This window comes from Pseudophryne corroboree, chromosome 1, assembly GCF_028390025.1.
Source record: "Pseudophryne corroboree isolate aPseCor3 chromosome 1, aPseCor3.hap2, whole genome shotgun sequence".
Lineage (NCBI taxonomy): Eukaryota > Metazoa > Chordata > Amphibia > Anura > Myobatrachidae > Pseudophryne > Pseudophryne corroboree.
The window spans coordinates 200172669-200197962 of record NC_086444.1 but is presented as its reverse complement, the minus strand read 5'-3'; the positions used below and the strand labels follow the sequence as shown (position 1 = coordinate 200197962).

Below are 25294 nucleotides of genomic sequence, written 5' to 3'. Positions count from 1 at the left end.
TGGATCAGGGGGGCACTCATTTCACCCAGCGGTGAAATGAGCGACCTGCAATCTAGCACCGGCGATAGCGCAGCGCATAGCTATCGCTGTAGGGCATACACACGGAGAGATCCGTGCTTAAATTCTCTGCAATCTAGTCAGATTGCTTAGAAATGTAAGCACTGATCTCTCCGTGTGTACCCCCCTTAAGACTACTTCCAAGATGCAGACCATTAACCCCAGCATACCCTCCCAAAAGAGACCACTCACCTCTGCCCCAACCACTCCCAAAGCAGACCACTCACCTCTGCCCCACCCACACATTTTAGTGTTCTTCTATGTGTGGTAGAGAATTTAGAATCTGTTTCTGAGGTGGGAATAGAACATGAAAAAGCAAGTAACTTTGCACCAGTACATACCCTCTCCCCTACCCCCTAACCCTCCTTTCCCGCAGCCAAACCCTAACTTCCCCCCTTAGTGCCTAACGCTAACCCTCCCCCCGTAGTGCCTAAACCGAAAATACTTCTGTGGTACCTAATCCTAACCCCCCTATTCGGGATTCCGGCACTGGCATTCTGACAGGTGTCGGTATTCCGACTGCCGGGATCTAAACCACATCCTGTACAAATAAATGTAATATTTTTGCATGCAGGGTAAATATTGACTGCTTCTGCATGTAACACACAAATACTGGACTGCTTTTTTATTAAACTGCAATTTAGATTTGAGTTTGGACACACCCCTCCGAAATCTAAATTTCTCTGGCAAAATCTAAATCTAAATCTACATCTGCCCCATCTGCAGTGCACAAAGGTTTAGCCCAGATGCACAATTACATGTGCCCCGCCTGCAGTGCAGCATGGTTTACCCCACTTGCCAGTTACTTGCTGCTGTTTGCTTTACTCCCACCTGAAAATCAGCCCCTTAGACAGGGACTGATGAGCATGATCAAACATTCTGCGCTGCCCTGCACTATAGAAATAATTGTTAACAAAAAATAACTGAAATGCTGCAGTAACCCTATTGTGCTTATTTGTTGCATCATTTGCATAATTTACACAAGATAACCTTTTTCTAGCATTGCGGAGTTCCATTTTATTCAATAAAGATATGGGTCACATATATCCATATGGTGCTCCCCAATTCCTCGGAATTGATAGTTGATCCACACTCAGGTTTGATTAACCTACTATTTGCTGAACTCCCTTATAGCTATATTACCACTTTTAGTGGTGGACATCTTTGCTCACTGAATTGAAATGGTTGTAGAACGGAGCCATTTTAATTTTGCCCATTTTTCAGTGTCTGTGAAATCCAGGACAGAATCCTCAGGAAACAGATATACAGAAAAGTATTCTGGGTTCTGGTAAAGGGACAGAGCTGGTATGACCCTCCTCCAGGTGATAGTACAGCTTTAAAAAGGAAATAAAGTCAGTATTTGAAATGAATCTAAGAAATGCTACGCATTTTTGCGATGAATAATATACATGTAATAATTGGAGTATTTATATTTATCGAAATAGGTCCACCTTCCTCTATGACGGCCCTCTGCAACAGACTGCCATGCCAGTGGGGCGGTCCTTCTCTAACTCAACATGCAGAGAGAGTTGTAGCTTTTCAAACAGGGGAACTGTTTGGGGAATGCAGTCAGGATCCCAGTGGTTGATTTCCCAATGGTCAGAATGCCGACCGTTGCATCCAAACAGTCAGAATCCCAACGGTTAGTTGCGAGTACATAGACAACACAGAGCTCAGGCCTGCCCCTGGCGGCTCACTAAAGGTGTCCATACACCTAAAGATTTATCTTCCATTCTGGCTGGTTGGAATGAAAATCTGGTAATGGATGGGAGCAAATGACAATTGACCATTTGAAATGGTCCCATCCATGTCATTTGCTCCCATCCATTACCATATTTTCATTCCAACCAGCCAGATTGGAAGATAAATCTTTAGGTGTATGGGCACCTTTAAGACCTTCACCCTTCCATAATTGGACAACCATCTGCCATTCCACACAGCGGGGATCTCCATCAATGGATGAAAACCATCAGTTGTTCCCCGTTAATGTGATCATGCCATTGATGTTAACCACCAATGGCATCATTGATGTTTAAGCCACTGATGGCCATCCCATCTCCACGTGTTTCTCAGTTTTTTCAACTGTTTGAGATGTCATGAGTACAGAGTCCTAAAGATATGTGCGGAGCTTCATTTGTCTGCAATGACATAAGAACATTGTATAACAAGATGCATTGTAATGCAAACTATTTTACATCTATAGTTTTTATATGAAACTTTCAATTTTGTGGTTCTCCTTATATATACGTATATAAGTATAGTTTATGTTCTTTTTCTTTATTCTCCAATATAATAAACTCACACAGCTTTTTATATCTTGGACAAGATATTCAGCATTCATTGTAGACTGTTACCTAACTTCAGATGTTACCATGTTCTCTTGCCATGTAAGTCACTGTTTTAGCCAGGTGTGTAAGTTTTTGTAGACTGGTATACGGATTCTTGGTGAGCGCCTTTTATATAATTATTGTACCTGGGAGAAGAAAATTAAACTTAGTGGACAATTTTATACAAAAAGCAAACTGGGAGAAGAGAATGGAAAAATAGGGAAAACCTTCCTGGACCCCAAAACAGTGACAACTGAGATAGCAGAACCATACCCTAACCCAGAGGTTCCCAAACTGTGTGCCGTGGCTCCCAGGGGTGCCCTGGGTTGGTGGTCCAGGACCAATTCAAATTATTCATGGTCAATGTATGTGGCCAAACAGAAGCAAATCTTGTCCCTCACCACACAACTGACCCTAAGGATGACATATAAACGCGATCTACTTAATGTAATATTTCTTTCTAAATTTCTCAATAAGAAATTTTTGGCCTAGGGGTGCCGTGAAAAAAATTGTGATATTCTAGGGCGCCGTGATTCAAAAAGTTTGGAAACCACTGCCCTAACCCAAACCCCTATATCCTGGGAGGCAATCAAGTTGCCGGCTGCCGGGATCCCAGCGGTCAGGATACCGACGGTGAAATACTGGTGGTCGGAATCCCTACACAGCTGGTGGTCCACGCCACCACCTTGCACTTATCACTGCTTTATCACTTCTTTATCCCTTCTCCAGGCATAATACACCTGCCCCATTGTGTACCCTGATTCTGGCTGACTGCCAACCCTGCCTTTTTGTAACTGGAAGCACTCTCCAGGTGGAAGTGAGCAGGTGGTAGTGCATGCATGCCCATACAAGTAACTGGGCAACAGATAGATGGCCTGAACATCAGATCTCCGTTACTCTTTGAGGCAGGATTATTTATTTGGATATGCTGACCAGTACTGAATTTTTCTGTTTTGCGCTGAAATTCTTTCTGATAGTCTCTTTGTTAGTACAGTTTTGCTTGACAACCATTAAGTCTTTGTTGCGTGTCTACATTGGCCTGGGGGCTGTGACTGTAAAGTTTATGTCTATAATGCTATGTTTCTGATACTAATTAGTCAGCTGTCTTCAGTCTTTAATGGGATATATTACTATTTTAAAATTGTAGGGGTATATTTACTAAAGTATGGGTTTTCAAAATTGGATATGTTGCAGTAGAATCTGATTGGTTGCTATGGGCAACATCTTCATTTCTGATAACCTGCACTTTAGTAAATATACCCCATAATTTCTAGCCTTCCTAGATTGTCCTATTGCTTAATAACACTTCCCATATATATGGATCCCTTTCTCAAATGTACTCCAGGCAAGCAAAGCCGTTCTATTGTAACATCCAAAGATTCCATGTCAGTATCTTATCTTAACAGAAGTCTTTCAGCTGCAGGAAGTCATTGGCTGAACTTCCTGCGGATAACAATTATCAATTCACACAGATGTCATTCCTTATAGTATAGTATTATATGCATGGACATTGATAACATTGTATAAATATCTCACTGCATAGGAAACCTGTTAACAAGCTGGTAGCTCTTCTGTTTAAGAAAAAAAAGTTACTTTTCAGCAAGACATCTTGATCTTCTGGAGTCAGTCTTTGTTGCTTCAATTCAGAATTTCACATGATGCGTCCTCGTCGCCTATGGCAGGAAAAGATTTCCTGTATCTCTGAAAATGTTATTCGTTTGGGTTTTTTATTTACAGTTATTTATTTTACATTTCACTTATTTGCAAATGAATAGTATAACTTGGAAGAGTAAACATCTCTGCATTTTTGTGCAGTATTTATGATGCTTCTCAGAGATTTGGAAGAAAGATCTGTGGAACTTTTAAGTATTTGCCAAAAAGTGTATGTGGGTTATTATGGCAGTTTTCATTCATTTTAAACTACTTAGAGCAACATTATCTTCAGCTGAGACCATGGTCTGTGTGATGCTGCTGAAGACATAGGGGTATATGCAATTGCGGTCGAATTGCCGCAAATGTCGAAAAACGGGGCATTTTCGACACAAAAAAAAAATCGACAATGCAATACAGTACTTTTCGACAAAAAAAACGGACGAACGGACGTTTCAGATTCGACTTTTTGAAATTCGACAGTTGTTAAATTCGACATGTCTGCAATGGTAAAAATGCGGCTTTTCGACAAAAGTATATTCAATTGAAGAATGTCGATTCGACAACAGTGCTTTTCGACAGTCATTTCGTCAATTTCAGTCCGGTTTTTTTTTTGCTATTAGCAAGTCTATTTATATTAGAAGGGATTATCTACTTGGTTTGTCTATTAGGAGCCACAAGTAGTATTTATATATTTTTTAAAAGAATATATATTTTTTTTTACTGACTAAAATAATATGGAGAGATCAGAGCATGTTTTTTAGTGGGAATGGGTTAAAAATCACCAAATAAAATGCGTGGGGTCCCCCCTCCTAAGCATAATCAGCCTCGGTCTCTTTGAGCCGGTCCTGGTTGTAAAAATACGGGGGGAAAATTGACAGGGGATCCCCCGTATTTTTACAACCAGCACCAGGCTCTGCCTCCGGTCCTGGTGCAAAAAATACGGGGGACAAAAGACGTAGGGATCCCCCGTATTTTCAACACCAGCACCAGGCTCCACTAGCTGGAGAGATAATGACACAGCCGGGGGACACTTTTATACCGGTCCCTGCGGCCGTGGCATTAAATCCCCAACTAGTCACCCCTGGCCGGGGTACCCTGGATTAGTGGGGACCCCTTAAATCAAGGGGTCCCCCCCTCCAGCCACCCAAGGGCCAGGGGTGAAGCCAGAGGCTGTCCCCCCCCATCCAAGGGCTGCGGATGGGGGGGCTGATAGCCTTGTGTCAAATAAAAGAGTATTGTTTTTTGTAGCAGTACTAAAAAGTCCCAGCAAGCCTCCCCCGCAAGCTGGTACTTGGAGAACCACAAGTACCAGCATGCGGGGGGGGGGGGGGGGGGGCCTGCTGGTACCTGTAGTTCTACTGCAAAAAAATACCCAAATAAAAACAGTACACGCACACCGTGAAAGTAAAACTGTATTATATACATGCACACCAACATACACACATACTTACCTATGTTCACACGAGGTTCGGTTCACTTATCCAAGTAGAATCCACGGTGTACCTGAAAATAAAACTATACTCACCAAATCCAGTGTAGCTCCGTCCTCTTCTTTTTTGTAATCCACGTCCTTGGCAAAAAAAGAAAACGCATTTACCCGGACCACACACTGAAAGGGGTCCCATGTTTACACATGGGACCCCTTTCCCTGAATGCCGGGACCCCACGTGACTCCTGTCACAGAGGGTCCCTTCAGCCAATCAGGGAGCGCCACGTCGTGGCACTCTCCTGATTGGCTGTGCGCGTCTAAGCTGTCAGACGCGCATAGCACATAGCCGCTCCATTATCTTCAATGGTGGGAACTTTGCGGTCAGCGGTGAGGTTACTCGTGGTCAGCGGCTGACCGCGAGTAACCTCACCGCTAACCGCAAAGTTCCCATCATTGAAGATAATGGAGTGGCATATGCTATGCCCGTCTGACAGCTCAGACGCGCACAGCCAATCAGGAGAGTGCCACGACGTGGCGCTCCCTGATTGGCTGAAGGGACCCTCTGTGACAGGAGTCACGTGGGGTACCGGCATTCGGGGAAAGGGGTCCCATGTGTAAACATGGGACCCCTTTCAGTGCGTGGTCCGGGTAAATGCGTTTTCTTTTTCTGCCAAGTACGTGGATTACAAAAATGAAGAGGACAGATCTACACTGGATTTTGGTGAGTATAATTTTATTTTCAGGTACACCGTGGATTCTACTTGGAGAAGTGGACCGAGCCTCGTGTCAACATAGGTAAGTATGTGTGTGTCGGTATGCATGTATGTAATAAAGTTTTACTTTCACGGTGTCTGTGTACTGTTTTTTTCTCTGACGTCCTAGTGGATGCTGGGAACTCCGTAAGGACCATGGGGAATAGCGGGCTCCGAAGGAGGCTGGGCACTCTAGAAAGATTTATGACTACCTGGTGTGCACTGGCTCCTCCCACTATGACCCTCCTCCAAGCCTCAGTTAGATCTTGTGCCCGGCCGAGGTTGGATGCACACTAGGGGCTCTCCTGAGCCCTTAGAAAGAAAGTATAGATTTAGGTTTTTTATTTTCAGTGAGACCTGCTGGCAACAGGCTCACTGCAGCGAGGGACTAAGGGGAGAAGAAGCGAACTCGCCTGCTTGCAGCCGGATTGGGCTTCTTAGGCTACTGGACACCATTAGCTCCAGAGGGATCGACCGCAGGCCCAGTCCTTGGTGTTCGGTCCCGGAGCCGCGCCGCCGTCCCCCTTACAGAGCAAGAAGCAAGAAGAGGTCCGGAAAAACGGCGGCAGAAGACATCAGTCTTCACCAAGGTAGCGCACAGCACTGCAGCTGTGCGCCATTGCTCCTCACACACACTTCATACTCCGGTCACTGAGGGTGCAGGGCGCTGGGGGGGGGGGCGCCCTGAGAAGCAATAAAAACACCTTGGCTGGCAAAAACTCCACAATATATAGTCCCAGAGGCTATATATGTGGAAAATACCCCTGCCAGAATATGGAAAAAAGCGGGAGAATAGGCCGCGGAAAAGGGGCGGAGCTATCTCCTGCAGCACACTGGCGCCATTTCTCCTTCACAGATCCGCTGGAAGGAAGCTCCCTGGCTCTCCCCTGTAGTTTTCAGGCTCAAAGGGTAAAAAAGAGAGGGGGTGGCACTAAATTTAGGCGCAATATTGTATATACAAGCAGCTATGGGGGAAAATTCACTCAGTTATAGTGTTAATCCCCTCATTATATAGCGCTCTGGTGTGTGCTGGCATACTCTCTCTCTGTCTCCCCAAAGGGCTTTGTGGGTCCTGTCCTCAGTCAGAGCATTCCCTGTGTGTGTGCGGTGTGTCGGTACAGCTGTGTCGACATGTTTGAGGAGGAGGCTTATATAGTGACGGAGCAGATGCCGATAAATGTGATGTCGCCCCCTGTGGGGCCGACACCAGAGTGGATGGTTAGGTGAAAGGTATTAACCGACAGGTCAACTTCTTACATAAAAGGGTGGATGACGTAACAGCTGTGGGACAGCCGGCTTCTCAGCCCGTGTCTGCCCAGGCATCTCAAAGACCATCAGGGGCTCAAAAACGCCCGCTCATTCAGATGGCAGACACAGATGTCGACACGGAGTCTGACTCCAGTGTCGACAAGGTTGAGACATATACACAATCCACTAGGAACATCCGTGACTTGATCCCGGCAATAAAAATAATGTGTTACACATTTCTGACATTAACCTCTAAAAATTGGGTTTTTATGTTTGGTGAGAAAAAGCAGGCAGTGTTTTATTCCCCCATCAGATGAATGAATGAAGTGTGTGAAAAGCGTGGGTTCCCCCTGATAAGAAACTGGTAATTTCTAAAAAGTTACTGATGGCGTACCTTTTCCCGCCAGAGGATAAGTTACGCTGGGAGATATCCCCTAGGGTGGATAAGGCGCTCAAACGGTTGTCAAAATAGGTGGCACTGCCGTTTTAGGAACGGCCACTTTGAAGGTACCTGTTGATAAAAAGCAGGAGGCTATCCTGAAGTCTGTATTTACACACTCAGGTACTAGACTGAAACCTGCAGAGCGTGCTGCTGCAGCGTGGTCGGTGACCCTGTCAAACATACTAGTTTGCTAACATGAGAACATATTAAAGACGTCGTCTTATATATGAGGGATGCACAGAGGGATATTTTGCCGGCTGGCATCCAAAATGAATGTAATGTCCATTCTGTCAGGAGGGTATTAGAGACCTGTCCCTGGACAGGTGATGCTGACCTTAAAAGGCGCATAGAGATTCTGCCTTATAAGGGTGAGGAATTATTTGGGGATGGTCTCTGGGACCTCGTATCCGCAGCAACAGCTGGGAAGAAATATTTTTTCCTCAGTTTTCCTCACAGACTAAGAAAGCACTGTATTATCAGGTACAGTCCTTTCGGCTTCAGAAAAGCAAGCGGGTCAAAGGCGCTTCCTTTCTGTACAAAGACAAGGGAAGAGGGAAAAAGCTGCACTAGTCAGCCTGTTCCCAGAATCATAATTCTTCTCTCGCTTCCTCTGAGTCCACCGCATGACGCGGGGGCTCCACAGGTGTAGCCAGGTACGGTGGGGGGCCGTCTCAAAAGTTTCAGCGATCAGTGGGCTCGCTCACAGGTGGATCCCTGTTTCATTCAAGTAGTATTTCAGGGGTTCAAGCTGGAATTCGAGATGTCTTCCCCCCGCCGTTTCCTCAGATATGCCTTGCCGACAACTCCCTCAGGCAGGGAGGCTGTGCTAGAGGCAATTAATAAACTGTATTCCCAGCAGGTAATACTTAAGGTGCCCCTACTTCAACAAGGACGGGGTTACTATTCCACACGGTTGGGGTACCGAAACCGCATGGTTCGGTGTGACCCTTCTTTATATTTAAAATCCTTGAACACATGTATAAAAAATTAAAGTTCAAGATGGAATCGCTCAGGGCGGTTATTGCAAGCCTGGACGAGGGGGATTACATGGTATCCCGGGACATCAAGGATGCTTACCTGCATGTCCCTATTTACTATCCTCGTCAGGAGTACCTCAGATTTGTGGTACGGGATTACCATTACCAAGTCCAGACTCTGCCGTTTGGACTGTACATGGCACCGAGGGTGTTACCAAGGTAATGGCCGGAATGATGATACTCCTTCGAAAAAGGGGAGTTTTAATTATCCTGTACATGGACAATCTCCTTATAAGGGCGAGGTCCAAGGAGCAGTTGCTAGTCGGGGTAGCACTATTTTGGAAAGTGCTACAACAGCACGGTTGGACTCTAAACAGTCCAGAGTCACAGCTGGTTCCTACGACACGTCTACTGTTCCTGGGGATGGTTCTGGACACAGACCAGAAATAAGTGTTTCTCCCGGTGGAGAAAGCCAAGGAGCTGTCATCTCTAGTCAGAGACCTCCTGAAGCCAAAACAGTTATCGGTGCATCTTTGCACGCGAGTCCTGGGAAAAATGTTAGCTTCCTACAAAGCTATCCCATTCGGCAGGTTCCATGCAAGAACTTTTCAGGGGGACCTGTTAGACAAGTGGTCCGGGTCGCATCTCCAGATGCATTAGGCTGATAACCCTGTCTCCAAGGACCAGGGTATTTCTACTGTAGTGGCTGCAGAGTGCCCATCTTCAAGAGGGCCGCAGGTTCGACATACAGGACTAGGTCCTAGTGACCATGGATGCCAGCCTTTGAGGCTGGGGGGCAGTCACACAGGGAAGAAACTTCCAGGGACTTTGGTCTAGTCAGGTGACTTCCCTACATAAAATTCTGGAACAGAGGGCCATTTACAATGCCCTGAGTCAGGCAAGGCCTCTGCTTCAAAACCAGCCGGTCCTGATCCAATCGGGCAACATCACGGCAGTCGCCCATGTAAACCAACAGGGCGGCACAAGAAGCAGGATGGCGATGGCAGAAGCCACAAGGATTCTCCGATGGGCGGAAAATCATGTGTTAGCACTGTCAGCAGTGTTCATTCCCGGAGTGGACAACTGGGAAGCAGATCTTCTCAGCAGACACGACTTCCACCCGAGAGTGTGGGGACTTCATCCAGAAGTCTTCCAAAGAATTGTACACCATTGGGAAAGGCCACAGGTGGACATGAAGGCGTCCCGCCTCAACAAAAAGCTATAAAAGATATTGCGCCAGGTCAAGGGACCTTCAGGCGATAGCTGTGGACGCGCTGGTAACACCGTGGGTGTACCAGTCGTTTTATGTGTTCCCCCCCTCTGCCTCTCATACCAAAGGTACTGAGAATAATAAGAAGGCGAGGAGTAAGAACGATACTCGTGGTACCGGATTGGCCAAGAAGAGCCTGGTACCCAGAACTTCAAGAAAATGTATCAGAGGACCCATGGCCTCTGCCGCTCAGACAGGACCTGCTGCAGCAGGGGCCCTGTCTGTTCCAAGACTTACCGCGGCTACGTTTTGATGGCATGGCGATTGAACGCCGGATCCTAAAGGAAAAGGGCATTCCGGAGGAAGTCATTCCTACGCTGATTCAAGCCAGGAAAGATGTAACTGCAAAACATTATCACCGCATATGGTGGAAATATGTTGCTTGGTGTGAGGCCAAAAAAGGCCCCAACAGAGGAATTTCAACTAGGTCGATTTCTGCATTTCCTACAAGCAGGAGTGTCTATGGGCCTAAAATTAGGCTCCATTAAGATACAGATCTCGGCTCTGTCGATTTTCTTCCAGAAAGCATTAGCTTCAGTACCTGAAGTTCAGACATTGTAAAAGGAGTGCTGCATATTCAGCCCCCGGTTGTGCCTCCAGTGGCACCTTGGGATCTCAACGTGGTGTTGAGTTTCTTAAAATAACATTGGTTTGAACCACTAAAAACCGTGGATTTAAAATATCTCACGTTGAAAGTGGTCATGTTATTGGCCTTGGTTTCGGCCAGGCGTGTATCAGAATTGGCGGCTTTGTCATATAAAAGTCCTTATCTGATTTTCCATATGGATAGGGCAGAATTGAGGACTCGTCCCCAGTTTCTCCCTAAGGTGGTATCAGCTTTTCACTTGAACCAACCTATTGTGGTGCCTGCGGCTACTAGGGACTTGGAGGATTCCAAGTTACTGGACGTAGTCAGGGCCTTGAAAAATTATGTTTCCAGGACGGCTAGAGTCAGAAAAATTGACTCGCTGTTTATCCTGTATGCACCCAACAGGCTGGGTGCTCCTGCTTCTAAGCAGGCTATCGCTCGCTGGATCTGTGACACGATTCAGCAGGCGAATTCTACGGCTGGACTGCCGCATCTTAAATCAGTGAAAGCCCATTCCACAGGGAAGGTGGGCTCATCTTGGGCGGCTGCCCGAGGGGTCTCGGCTTTACAACTTTGCCGAGCTGTTACTTGGTCAGGGGCAAACACGTTTGCAAAATTCTACAAAATTGATACCCTGGCTGAGGGGGACCTGGAGTTCTCTCATTCGGTGCTGCAGAGTCACCCGCACTCTCCCGCCCGTTTGGGAGCTTTGGTATAATCCCCATGGTCCTTACGGAGTTCCCAGCATCCACTAGGACGTCAGAGAAAATAAGATTTTACTCACCGGTAAATCTATTTCTCGTAGTCCGTAGTGGATGCTGGGCGCCCATCCCAAGTGCGGATTGTCTGCAATACTTGTATATAGTTATTGCCTAACTAAAGGGTTATTGTTGAGCCATCTGTTGAGAGGCTCAGTTATATTCATACTGTTAACTGGGTATAGTATCACGAGTTATACGGTGTGATTGGTGTGGCTGGTATGAGTCTTACCCGGGATTCAAAATCCTTCCTTATTATGTCAGCTCGTCCGGGCACAGTGTCCTAACTGAGGCTTGGAGGAGGGTCATAGTGGGAGGAGCCAGTGCACACCAGGTAGTCATAAATCTTTCTAGAGTGCCCAGCCTCCTTCGGAGCCCGCTATTCCCCATGGTCCTTACGGAGTTCCCAGCATCCACTACGGACTACGAGAAATAGATTTACCGGTGAGCAAAATCTTATTATTTATTACTGTATTTTTTTTGCCGTAGAACTACAGGTACCAGCAGGCCCGTTTCCCCCCCGCATGCTGGTACTTGTGGTTCTCCAACTACCAGCTTGCGGTGGAGGCTTGCTGGGACTTTTAGTTCTGCTACAAAAAAACAATATTCTATTATTTGACACAAGGCTATCAGCCCCCCATCCGCAGCCCTTGGATTGGGGAGACAGCCTCGGGCTTCACCCCTGGCCCTTGGGTGGCTGGAGGAGGGGACCCCTTGATTTAAGGGGTCCCCACTCCTCCAGGGTACCCCGGCCAGGGGTGACTAGTTAGTGATTTAATGCCACGGCCGCAGGGACTGATATAAAAGTGTCCCCCGGCTGTGGCATTATCTCTCTGACTAGTGGAGCCCGGTGCTGGTGTTAAAAATACGGGGGACCTCTACGCTTTTTGTCCCCCGTATTTTTTGCACCAGGACCGGACGCAGAGACCGGTGCTGGTTGTAAAAATATGGGGGATCCCCTGTCAATTTTTCCCCCATATTTTTATAACCAGGACCGGCTCAAAGAGCCCGAGGCTGGTTATGCTTAGGAGGGGGGACCCCACACAATTTTTTTTTCTGTTTTTTTTTAAACATTTTTGTGTTGTCCAAAAAGTCGAATCCAGGACGCACACTATCCATCAATTGGTCCGTTTTTCGACAGCGGGACTGTCGAATCCGTTTTTTATTGAATATGTCGAATTCGGGTCCCGGCGGGAGGGTATGTGACTGTCGAATTGTGTCGAATTTCGCAATTGCATATACCCCATAGTAAGTGGAGACCAATCAAAAACCACAGCTGTTTTAAAGTGAGCATTAAAATGTGGCAGAGCGTCATTTTCAGTTGAAATCATCAGCATATTACAAGCTCCTTCTGTAAGAATATCATAGGTTGTGTATAATTTGCAATGCAATGTGATAAAAATCAGCTATTCTTATGTCCAACATACAAGATTCATTGCTGGTTCATTTTGCTAGGACTGGTTCAACCCACCGGGAATCAAGAAAAGCTTTTGATATGGAGAGCTATAACAAGAAAACCTCAAAGATAATACAATAGAGTACTTATACTATTGATGTATACACTGTATACACTTAAGCTTTTTCTATAGCAGTTAGAGGAGGAATAGAGGGATTCCATTGGGAGGAGGTCGTGAAAGATACCTTTATAGGAGTCATATCTTCCATGGAACTGTAAGTGGGTACGCCCACCCAACCATATCCTTTTCCACGTGTGGGTGTTGGTATATAAACGGATCTCCCAGTGTTGAAAGATACCTTTATAGGTGGAGCACGTATAAACCTAGTGTGAGTGCGGTACGCTGCCTTTCTACTTTATATTGGTGGAGGACACCGGCAGAATTGAGAGGGAATCATTAATCACGTATGGGGTGTATTACATTTCCCCGTTGAGACATACTACACTACTGTATATGCTGTTTATATCCCCGTTGAGAAAACAAATTCCTTCGGATGCGGATGAAATAGCGTAAAAAGTGCCTTGGTAAAGGAGTTCGACTAAAGATACCTTTATGGGTTGAATACGCACAATTATTGTGCGAGTACGGTATGACATTCTTTTATTCCAGTAAAGTGTGAACTAAAACAGTGTAGACAGAATAGGTGTACCATTTACTTGTTTGTTTGTTTGTTTTTTACATCAATCATTTTTATTAAGGGTTTATGCAAGTAAGGGGGTACAAGAAAAAAATAGGGGAATAGGGAGAGGGAACACAGTATAGGGGGAGGGGTATATACACAATGATAGTATCAAACATATACACAGAAGAGAAAACAATAATATATCAGAATAATGGTGAAGTCTTCAAACGGCAGTACCATCGGTGAGAATATTCAAATATTACAAGCATTCAATTTAAGGCATTAATACCAAGTTACAATAATAATATAATAAATTATAATTTCTCTAACGTCCTAGTGGATGCTGGGGACTCCGTAAGGACCATGGGGAATAGACGGGCTCCGCAGGAGACATGGGCACTTTAAGAAAGAATTTAGATTCTGGTGTGCTCTGGCTCCTCCCTCTATGTCCCTCCTCCAGACCTCAGTTTGAATCTGTGCCCGGACGAGCTGGGTGCTGTTCAGTGAGCTCTCCTGAGCTTCCTGTAAGAAAGTATTTTGTTAGGTTTTTTATTTTCAGGGAGCTCTGCTGGCAACAGACTCCCTGCATCGTGGGACAGAGGGGAGAGAAGCAGCCCTACTCTCTGAAGATAGGTCCTGCTTCTTAGGCTACTGGACACCATTAGCTCCAGAGGGATTGTACACAGGATCTCACCCTCGTCGTCCGATCCCAGAGCCGCGCCGCCGTCCCCCTCGCAGAGCCGGAAGACAGAAGCCGGGTGAGTATGAGAAGCAAAGAAGACTTCGAAATCGGCGGCAGTAGACTCCGTTCTTCACATGAGGTAAAGCACAGCACTGCAGCTGTGCGCCATTGCTCCATACACACCTCACATACTCCGGTCAGTGTAAGGGTGCAGGGCGCAGGGGGGGGGCACCCTGGGCAGCGTATGGACCTCTGTTGGCAAAAGTAAACATATATACAGTTGGGCACTGTATATATGTATGAGCCCCCGCCAAAAAGATATGTATTTTAGCGGGACAGAAGCCCGCCGTCGAGGGGGCTGGGCTTCTCCCTCAGCACTCACCAGCGCCATTTTTTCTCCACAGCTCCGCTGAGAAGAAGCTCCCCAGGCTCTCCCCTGCAGATCACGGTAGAAGAGGGTAAAAAGAGAGGGGGGCACATAAATTAGGCGCTAAAAACACAAATACAGCAGTTACTGGGTTAACATTAAGTTACTGTGTTATTCCTGGGTTATAAAGCGCTGGGGTGTGTGCTGGCATACTCTCACTCTGTCTCACCAAAGGGCCTTGTGGGGGTACTGTCTTCAAAAAGGGCATTCCCTGTGTGTGTGGTGTGTCGGTACGCTTGTGTCGACATGTCTGATGAGGAAGGCTATGTGGAAGCTGAGCGGGAGCAAATTAATGTGGTGTCTCTGCCGACGGCACCAACACCTGATTGGATGGATATGTGGAAGGTTTTAAATGATAATGTTAATTCCTTACATAAAAGGTTGGAAAAAGCTGAAGCCTTCATGACAGTCAGGGTCCCAACCCATGCCTGATCCTATGTCGCAGAGGCCGACAGGGTCTCAGAAGCGCCCACTATCCCAAATTATTGACACGGATACCGACATGGATTCTGACTCCAGTGTCGATTACGATGATGCAAGGTTACAGCCAAAATTGGCTAAATCCATCCGTTATATGATTATAGCAATTAAGGATGTGTTGCACATCACAGAGGAAACCCCAATCCCTGACAAGAGGGTTCATATGTATGGGGAAAAGAAGCCGGAGGTAACCTTTTCCCCCTCACACGAGCTAAATTAGTTATGTGAAAAGGCTTGGGAATCTCCAGATAAAAAACTGCAGATTTCCAAAAGGATTCTTATGGCGTATCCTTTCCCGCCAACGGACAGGTTACGCTGGGAATCCTCCCCTAGGGTGGACAAAGCTTTGACACGATTATCCAAGAAGGTAGCCCTGCCGTCACAGGATACGGCTACCCTCAGAGATGCTGCAGATAGAAAACAGGAGGGTACCCTGAAGTCCATTTATACACATTCAGGTACCTTACTGAGGCCGGCAATCGCGTCGGCTTGGGTGTGTAGTGCTGTAGCAGCATGGACGGATACCTTATCTGAGGAACTAGACAAGGATACTATATTAATGACCCTGGGTCATATTAAAAACGCTGTCCTTTATATGAGAGATGCTCAGAGAGACATTAGCCTACTAGGTTCTAGAATAAATGCTATGTCGATTTCTGCCAGAAGGGTCCTGTGGACTCGGCAATGGACAGGTGATGCCGACTCAAAAAGGCACATGGAGGTTTTACCTTACAAGGGTGAGGAATTGTTTGGGGAGGGTCTCTCGGACCTGGTCTCCACAGCTACGGCTGGAAAGTCAAATTTTTTGCCATATGTTTCCTCACAGCCTAAGAAAGCACAGTATTACCAAATGCAGTCCTTTCGATCACAGAAAAACAAGAAAGTCCGAGGTGCGTCCTTTCTTGCCAGGGGCAGGGGCAGAGGAAAGAAGCTGCACAACACAGCTAGTTCCCAGGAACAGAAGTCCTCCCCGGCTTCCACTAAATCCACCGCATGACGCTGGGGCTCCACAGCCGGAGCTAGGCCCGGTGGGGGGCGCGTCTCCGAAATTTCAGCCACAAGTGGGTTCACTCCCAGTTGGATCCCTGGGCAATAGATATTGTGTCTCAGGGATACAAGATGGAATTCAAAGAGATGCCCCCTCACCGATACCTCAAATCGGCCCTGCCAGCTTCCCCCTTAGAGAGGGAAATAGTGTTAACTCCAATTCACAAATTGTATCTTCAACAGGTGGTGGTCAAGGTTCCCCTCCTTCAACAAGGAAAGGGTTATTATTCGACCATGTTTGTAGTACCGAAACCGGACGGTTCGGTCAGACCCATATTGAATTTAAAATCCCTGAACATGTACCTGAAAAGGTTCCGGTTCATAGAAACATAGAAACATAGAATTTGTCGGCAGATAAGAACAACTTGGCCCATCTAGTCTGCCCCTTTTTTTTTTTATATTATTTTTATCTCTAACCTTATTTGATCCTTATTTCTTTGTAAGGATATCCTTATGTCTATCCCATGCATGTTTAAATTGCTCTACTGTCTTAGCCTCTACCACCTCTGATGGGAGGCTATTCCACTTGTCCACTACCCTTTCTGTGAAATAATTTTTCCGCAAATTTCCCCTGAACCTCCCCCCCTCCAGTCTCAGTGCATGTCCTCGTGTCCTATTGCTTCTCTTCATTTGGAGAATGTTTCCCTCCTGGACTTTGTTAAAACCCTTGATATATTTGAAAGTTTCTATCATGTCCCCCCTTTCCCTTCTCTGCTCCAAACTATACATATTGAGATTTCTTAGTCTTTCTGGGTATGTTTTGTGATGTAGGCCATGCACCATTTTAGTTGCCCTCCTTTGTACAGTTTCTAATGTATTAATATCCTTTTGAAGATATGGCCTCCAGAACTGAATACAGTATTCTAGATGAGGCCGTACCAATGACCTATACAGTGGCATTATTACTTCTTTCTTTCTGCTGCTGATTCCTCTCCCAATGCAGCCAAGCATCTGACTAGCCTTCCTCATTGCCTTGTTACATTGCTTACCTGCCTTTAAGTCATCTGAAATAGTTACTCCTAGATCCCTTTCCTCCTCAGTAGTTTCCAGTATAGTGCCATTAATACTGTATTTAGCTTTAGGATTTTTGAGACCCAAGTGCATGGTTTTGCATTTTTTGGCATTAAACTGTAATTGCCAGACTCTTGACCATTCTACCTAGATCCTCAATCATTTGTTTTACCCCACCTGGTGTGTCTACCCTGTTGCATACCTTTGTGTCATCTGCAAAAAGGCATACTTTCCCTTTAATGCCATTTGCAATGTCACCAATAAAGATATTAAAAAGCACTGGTCCAAGTACAGATCCCTGGGGTACTCCACTGGTAACATTTCCCTCCTGTGAATGCACTCCATTTACCACAACTCTGTTTTCTATCCTTCAACCAAGATCTTATCCATTCAATAATCCTAATATCCAATCCCAAACTTTCAAGTTTATTTAGCAGTCTGCGATGTGGAACTGTGTCAAAAGCCTTACTAAAGTCTAGATAAGCTATATCCATGGCTCCACCTTTATCCATCACTTTAGTCACACAATCAAAAAAGTCAGTAAGATTTGTTTGACATGATCTCCCCCCAGTGAATCCATGCTGTTTAAGATCCAGTAAATTGCCGGATTTGAGATAATCTACAACTCTTTCTTTTAAGAGTGTTTCCATCAATTTCCTTACTACTGATGTAAGACTCACTGGTCTGTAGTTGTTTGCCTCTTCCTTGCTTCCACTTTTGTGCAGTGGGACTATGTTTGCTCTTTTCCAGTCCCCTGGAATTACTCCTGTAGCTAATGACTGCTTGAATAATTCTGTCAATGGTGCTTCCAGCACCTCTTTAAGTTCTTTTAGTATCCTTGGATGTATCCCATCTGGCCCCATAGATTTGTCCACTTTCAGCTTTGAGAGTTCTGTTAGGACCTTCTCCTCTGTAAATGTACTTATTTCATTTTCCTGAATATCCCTGCAACTTAACTGTGGCCCCTTCCCCTCTCTTTCAGTAGTAAATACTGAGCAAAAATAATCATTAAGATGATCTGCTATTAAATTGTCTCCTTCAACAAGACTCCCAGTGTCCGTCTTTAGTTTTATAATTCCGCCTTTTGTTTTTCTCCTTTCGCTTATATACCTAAAAAAAGTTTTGCCTCCTTTACCCACTGACTGGGCCATTTTCTCCTCAGCTTGTGCCTTTGCACATCTGATTACCTTCTTTGTCTCCTTCTGTCTAACATGATATATATTTTTTCTTCATTATTTTGTGTCTGCTTATATTTCCTAAAAGCCATCTTTTTTGCTCTCTCACAATATTTGCTACTTCTTTTGCAAACCACACTGGCTTCCTTTTCCTTGTGTTTTTCCTAACAGTTTTGATACAAAGGTCTGTTGCCTTCAATATTGCACATTTTAATGTTTCCCACCTCTCCTGCACTGTTTCCAAGTTCCTCCACTCTGCCAAAGAATCGCTTACACATTTTCCCATCCCTACAAAATCAGCCTTCCTAAAATCCAACACCTTTGTTTTTGTATGGGACGAGTCAGTCTCTGTCTTAATGCTGAACCATACTGCTTGATGATCACTGGATCCCAGGTTTTCACCCACTTTTACGTCCGATAATCTGTCTCCATTTGTAAGTATTAAGTCTAATATTGCGTCTTTCCGAGTGGGCTCCCTCACCAATTGGTGGAGGGATGCTCCCTGAAGGGAATTTAAAATGTTCCTACTTCTAGTGGAACTAGCAACAGACACCTCCCAGTTTACATCAGGAAGATTAAAGTCTCCCATGATTATTACCTCTCCTTTTAATGCCATTTTAGTTATGTCCTGCAATAGGTTCTTGTCAAGTTCCTCTTCCTGACCTGGTGGCCTGTATATCACGCCAATACGAATAATCAACTTTTCCCCTGTTTCTATGGTCACCCAAAGGGCCTCAGTTTTTTCTTCAATACTTTGTATTAATGTAGTATTTATGGCATTTTTTACATACATTGCTACCCCTCCTCCGATTTTTCCAATTCTATCCTTCCTAAATAAAGTATATCCCGGTATAGCTATGTCCCAGTCATGATTTTCATTGTACCATGACTCTGTAATTGCCACAATGTCTAGATCATCCCTTGTCATTATTGCAGTTAGTTCTGGGATTTTATTTCCTAAGCTCCTAGAATTTGCACACATAGCTTTTAGAGTTTTGTTTGTGCTTTTTCTGTTCCTAGCTATGTTCTTCTCTCTGCCTATTTTTATTTGGTTTTGATCTGAATTATCTTCTGTTGCTGTGGATATGCTTCCTATTCCCTTTGCCTGCAGAAACAATACCTCTGTGTTGGGGGAGCAGATTTATTTATTCCTGTTTGGTTCACTGCCCCCCTTTGTTAGTTTAAATAGTTCTTGATGAAGCATCCAAACTGTTCAGTTAGTATTCTTGTTCCCCTTGAAGATGGGTGCAGACTGTCACTTTTGTATAAGCTCCTATCTTGCCAGATGGTGTGACTGTGGCCTATAAATCCAAATCTCTCCTCATTGCACCATGTCCTTAGCCAAACATTGAAGTTTCTGATGCAATGAGTTCTGTCTTCCCCTCTGTGTACTGGTTCAAGATGGAATCGCTGAGAGCGGTCATTGCAAGCCTGGAAGGGGGGGATTTTATGGTGTCTCTGGACATAAAGGATGCATACCTTCATGTCCCCATTTATCCACCTCATCAGGCGTACCTCAGATTTGTGGTACAGGATTGTCATTACCAATTTCAGACGTTGCCGTTTGGTCTCTCCACGGCTCAGAGAATATTTACCAAGGTAATGGCAGAAATGATGGTGCTCCTGCGGAAGCAGGGGGTCACAATTATCCCATACTTGGACGATCTCCTCATAAAAGCGAGGTCAAGAGAGCAGTTGCTGATCAGCGTAGCACGTTCTCTGGAAGTGTTACGGCAACACGGCTGGATTCTAAATATCCCAAAGTCGCAGTTGGTTCCTACGACTCGTCTGCCTTTCCTGGGCATGATTCTGGACACAGACACGAAAAGGGTTTATCTCCCGATAGAGAAAGCTCAGTAACTCATGACACTGGTCAGGGGCCTATTAAAACCAAAACAGGTGTCAGTGCATCACTGCACTTGAGTCCTGGGAAAGATGGTGGCATCATACGAGGCCATTCCCTTCGGCAGGTTCCATGTGAGGACCTTTCAATGGGACTTACTGGACAAATGGTCCGGATCACATCTTCAGATGCATCGGTTAATCACCCTATCCCCCAGGGCCAGGGTGTGTCTCCTGTGGTGGCTGCGGAGTGCTCACCTTCTCGAGGGCCGCAGATTCGGCATTCAGGACTGGGTCCTGGTGACCACGGATGCAAGCCTCCGAGGGTGGGGAGCGGTCACACAGGGAAGAAATTTCCAAGGTCTGTGGTCAAGTCAGGAGACTTGCCTTCACATCAACATCCTGGAACTAAGGGCCATATACAACGCCCTACATCAAGCAGAGACCCTGCTTCGCGGTCAACCGGTTCTGATTCAGTCAGACAACATCACCGCTGTGGCTCATGTAAACCGACAAGGCGGCACAAGGAGCAGGGTGGCGATGGTGGAAGCCACCAGAATTCTTCGCTGGGCGGAGAATCACGTCAGTGCACTGTCAGCAGTGTTCATCCCGGGAGTGGACAACTGGGAAGCAGACTTCCTCAGCAGGCACGACCTCCACCCGGGGGAGTGGGGACTTCATCAAGAAGTATTCGCACAGATTGCAAGTCGGTGGGAACTGCCACAGGTGGACATGATGGCGTCCCGCCTCAACAAAAAACTACAAAGGTATTGTGCCAGGTCAAGGGACCCTCAGGCGATAGCTGTAGACGCCCTGGTAACACCGTGGGTGTTCCAGTCGGTCTATGTATTCCCTCCTCTTCCTCTCATACCAAAGGTGTTGAGAATCATAAGTAAAAGAGGAGTGAGAACAATACTCATTGTTCCGGATTGGCCAAGAAGGACTTGGTATCCAGATCTGCAAGAAATGCTCCCGGAGAACCCGTGGCCTCTTCCTCTAAGACAGGACTTGTTACAACAAGGGCCTTGTCTGTTCCAAGACTTACCGCGGCTGCGTTTGACGGCATGGCGGTTGAACGCCGGATCATAGCGGAGAAAGGCATTCCGGATGAGTTCATTCCTACGCTGATAAAGGCTAGGAAGGACGTGACGGCTCAACATTATCACCGTATATGGCGAAAATATGTTGCTTGGTGTGAGGCCAGAAATGCCCCTACGGAGGAATTCCAGCTGGGCCGTTTCCTTCACTTCCTACAGTCAGGAGTGACTTTGGGCCTAAAATTGTGTTCCATTAAGGTCCAGATTTCGGCCCTATCCATTTTCTTTCAAAAAGAGCTGGCTTCTCTACCTGAAGTTCAGACGTTTGTGAAGGGAGTGCTGCATATTCAGCCCCCTTTTGTGCCCCCAGTGGCACCTTGGGATCTTAACGTGGTGTTGAGTTTCCTGAAATCCCACTGGTTTGAACCACTCAAAACGGTGGAATTGAAATATCTCACGTGGAAGGTGGTCATGCTACTGGCCTTGGCTTCGGCTAGTCGTGTGTCAGAATTGGCGGCTTTGTCACATAAAAGCCCCTATCTGGTTTTCCATGCGGATAGAGCAGAGTTGCGGACCCGTCCACAATTCCAGCCAAAAGTGGTTTCATCTTTTCATATAAACCAACCTATTGTGGTGCCTGTGGCTACTACTGACTTGGAGGATTCCGAGTGGCTTGATGTGGTCAGGGCTTTGAAGGTTTATGTAGCCAGAACGGCTAGGGTCAGGAAAACAGAATCTTTGTTTATCCTGTATGCTTCCAACGAGCTTGGTGCTCCTGCTTCAAAGCAGACTATTGCTCGCTGGATCTGTAACACGATTCAGCAGGCTCATTCTGCGGCTGGATTGCCGCTGCCAAAATCAGTTAAGGCCCATTCCACTAGGAAGGTGGGCTCTTCTTGGGCGGCTGCCCGAGGGGTCTCGGCATTACAGCTGTGTCGAGCGGCTACTTGGTCAGGTTCAAACACTTTTGCAAAGTTCTACAAGTTTGATATCCTGGCTGAGGAGGACCTTGTGTTTGCTCATTCGGTGCTGCAGAGTCATCCGCACTCTCCCACCCGTTTGGGAGCTTTGGTATAATCTCCATGGTCCTTACGGAGTCCCCAGCATCCACTAGGACGTTAGAGAAAATAAGATTTTACTTACCGGTAAATCTATTTCTCGTAGTCCGTAGTGGATGCTGGGCGCCCGTCCCAAGTGCGGACTTCTTCTGCAATACTTGTATATAGTTATTGCTGCAATAAGGGCTATGTTATTGTTGCATCAGTGTTGCACTGATGCTCTGTTGTTGTTCATACTGTTGCCTGGGTAAGTTTATCACAAGTTATACGGTGTGATTGGTGTGGCTGGTATGAATCTTGCCCTGGATTTCCAAAATCCTTTCCTTGTACTGTCAGCTCTTCGGGCACAGTTTCCTTAACTGAGGTCTGGAGGAGGGACATAGAGGGAGGAGCCAGAGCACACCAGAATCTAAATTCTTTCTTAAAGTGCCCATGTCTCCTGCGGAGCCCGTCTATTCCCCATGGTCCTTACGGAGTCCCCAGCATCCACTACGGACTACGAGAAATAGATTTACCGGTAAGTAAAATCTTATTATAATGTATTATACAATATAATAATAATTTTTTTTTAGCTACAGGACATGCTATACTGTGTACTTTTTTCTTTATTCTTCTTAATTTGGAATACACTTGTCAAGGAACTATATATCTCAAAAGATCACCCGAAGATGCCAAGGACAGGGCTTATGGTCATTAGGTCGACCACTATTGGTCAACATGGAAAAAGATCGACATGAGTTTTTCACATTTTATTTATTTTCTGGAACTTTTTCATAGTTTACGATCCACGTGGACTGCGATTGGGAACGGTAACCTGTGTCGTGCGCAGCCATGCGAGGGGACACAGTGCACCAATTGGGGCCCCCCAGTCACTTTACGGAGAAAAGAACACCAAAAAAAAAATTAAAAAAACAACCCATGTTCAACCTTTTTCCATGTCTACCTTGTTCATGTTGACCTAGTGACCCTGTCGACCTAGTGCACGTCGACCAATAGTGGTCAACCTAATGACTGTCGACATAAGTCTTGTCGACCTAATGACCCATACCCAAAGGACAGACCAGTCCGGACATTTCATAAGGACTCTATTGAGTATTTTTCCATACATCTGTGTCTTTTACTGATATTTACATATTAATATATTTCATGCAGTGAGCGCCAGTGATACTTGGAGTGTATTCTTTTGTTGATTAGCAGGTTCACCTGCATGGGAAAAGAAGCGGGTAGTGTATGCAGTGAGAGACACCTTTCTTATTGCCTTATGCTTTGTGCCTATGGGCTAGTTACTAGGTCCTCACACTTATAGAGGGACTTCTAGTTAGTAAATTCCGGCCAGGTGAGGAGTTATCTTGCTGTTTGTTTGTTATTTTGTGGCCTGATATACTGTATCTAGCTGCAGCTTGATTGCTGGACTTGTATTTACTGACTGCTGCATATGAAAGTACTATGGATTACTGCCTGTCCCCATGACAACACATACATTATGTTTATGGGACAGCCACTCTTGTTTTTTTACCTTGTTTATCTAGACTTTAGCTGATTTGCAACTAGGTTTATGTTCTGACCCTGGTACTGAGGGCACACTCTATTAAGTAACGCAGGTTTTGCGATTTGGTCAATATCTCATTGTTTCCCATTTCCTTGGGTTTGTTTATTTATGCATACTTACCTACTCTCCTGGAAGCTTCGTGGGGACACAGTTTTTTGGGTAGTCCCTCGCACCACAGGAAGAGTGTCAGATCTACCTCATCGCACCCACTTCCTACTGAAGTTGCAGGACGGGGAGATAACGTAGAGAATCTTGGCTCCGTTTTGAGGGGGTGGGACTAAATGATGCAAAATTGCAAAAATAGGCCACACCCCTTCCTCACAGTTCACGCACTGCAGAATTCTATCACTTTGAGGGTAGGCCCTAATGACGTGATAGATCGGCCCCACCCCCAAAGTTGCCTGTGGCGGAGAAGCCCCGGGAGGAGTCCTAATAAGTCGCCAAGTATGTAGTAACATTGCTAATTCTAAAACACAGGATATTTATTATTATTATTATCCTATATTTGTATGGCACCACTAGGTGTCTACAGCTCCTTAAATGTACAAAAACAGAAACCGTATGGACAAGACAAGAAACAAAGTAACTTACAGTACAGAACATTGCAGGACATGGTTTATAAACATTGCTGCACCAGCGGTCATAATAAATAAGCAGCAGGGTGACTGCACCCAAGGGTTAGTTGCCATTTTAGGCAGTGGGGCTAATGGTAAAAGTGAGGGAAGGAAAAGCATATGAGTGAAGAGGGCCCTGTTTCTGAGAGATTACGTTCTAAAGGGGAGGGGCAGACAGACAGGGGTGAAACAGAAGGGAGAGACATTGAGCAAGAAGCATGGAGCACTGGGTTAGGATGAGAGCTGGATGGCTTTGATAAAGAAGTGAGTCTTGAGACCCTGTTTGAAATTTTGTGGAGAGTCTGATAGGGAGAGAGAGAATTCCAGAGTTAATGTGCAAAGCCTTGGAGGCGGGAGTGGGAGGAAGTAATCAGTTGACGGAGAGTCAGTGGAGCAAAGTCGGCTGGCTGGAGTATGAAGGAAGATGAGATCAGAAGTGTAAATGGGTGAGGGATTTGTAAGTGAGTGTGAGAAGTTTGAATTGGGGTATAAAGGGGAATGGGAGCCAGTATGGTGCTTGTATGAGAGGGGGGGCAGATACAATATAATACATTTGTATAGGAAGATGAGTTGGGCAGCAGCATTAAGGACAGATTGAAGAGAGGCAGGAGTCAGGCAGGCCAGATAAAAGGAGGTTTCAGTAGTCCAGTGTAGAGATGATGACTGATCCAGGGTGAGAAAGGGTCTGATACTAGCGAAATGTTTGAATTGGAAATGGCAGGAGGTACTAGATGTGTGGTTTGATGGAGGGAGGAGTCCAGGATAACTCCAAGACTACGCATTTGCGTGCT

The 25294-nt window shown here is 45.7% G+C and overlaps 1 protein-coding gene and 1 long non-coding RNA gene across 7 annotated transcripts in view; one reads left to right on the top strand and one right to left on the bottom strand.

The window, feature by feature from the left end:
* ARB2A (ARB2 cotranscriptional regulator A) overlaps nucleotides 1–25294 on the top strand; it is a 792581-nt gene that overhangs the window by 550720 nt on the left and 216567 nt on the right. The gene's annotated exons all lie outside the window — the stretch shown is intronic.
* LOC135060883 (uncharacterized) overlaps nucleotides 1–25294 on the bottom strand; it is a 71062-nt gene that overhangs the window by 23306 nt on the left and 22462 nt on the right. The window contains exon 4 of one of the 2 annotated variants that reach the window (XR_010247283.1): nucleotides 2379–2530. The exons of the other annotated variant lie outside the window; for it this stretch is intronic. This is a non-coding gene — a long non-coding RNA (uncharacterized LOC135060883). Of the gene's footprint in view, nucleotides 1–2378; nucleotides 2531–25294 lie in introns of those variants that run through there. 2 annotated transcript variants of the gene reach the window in all.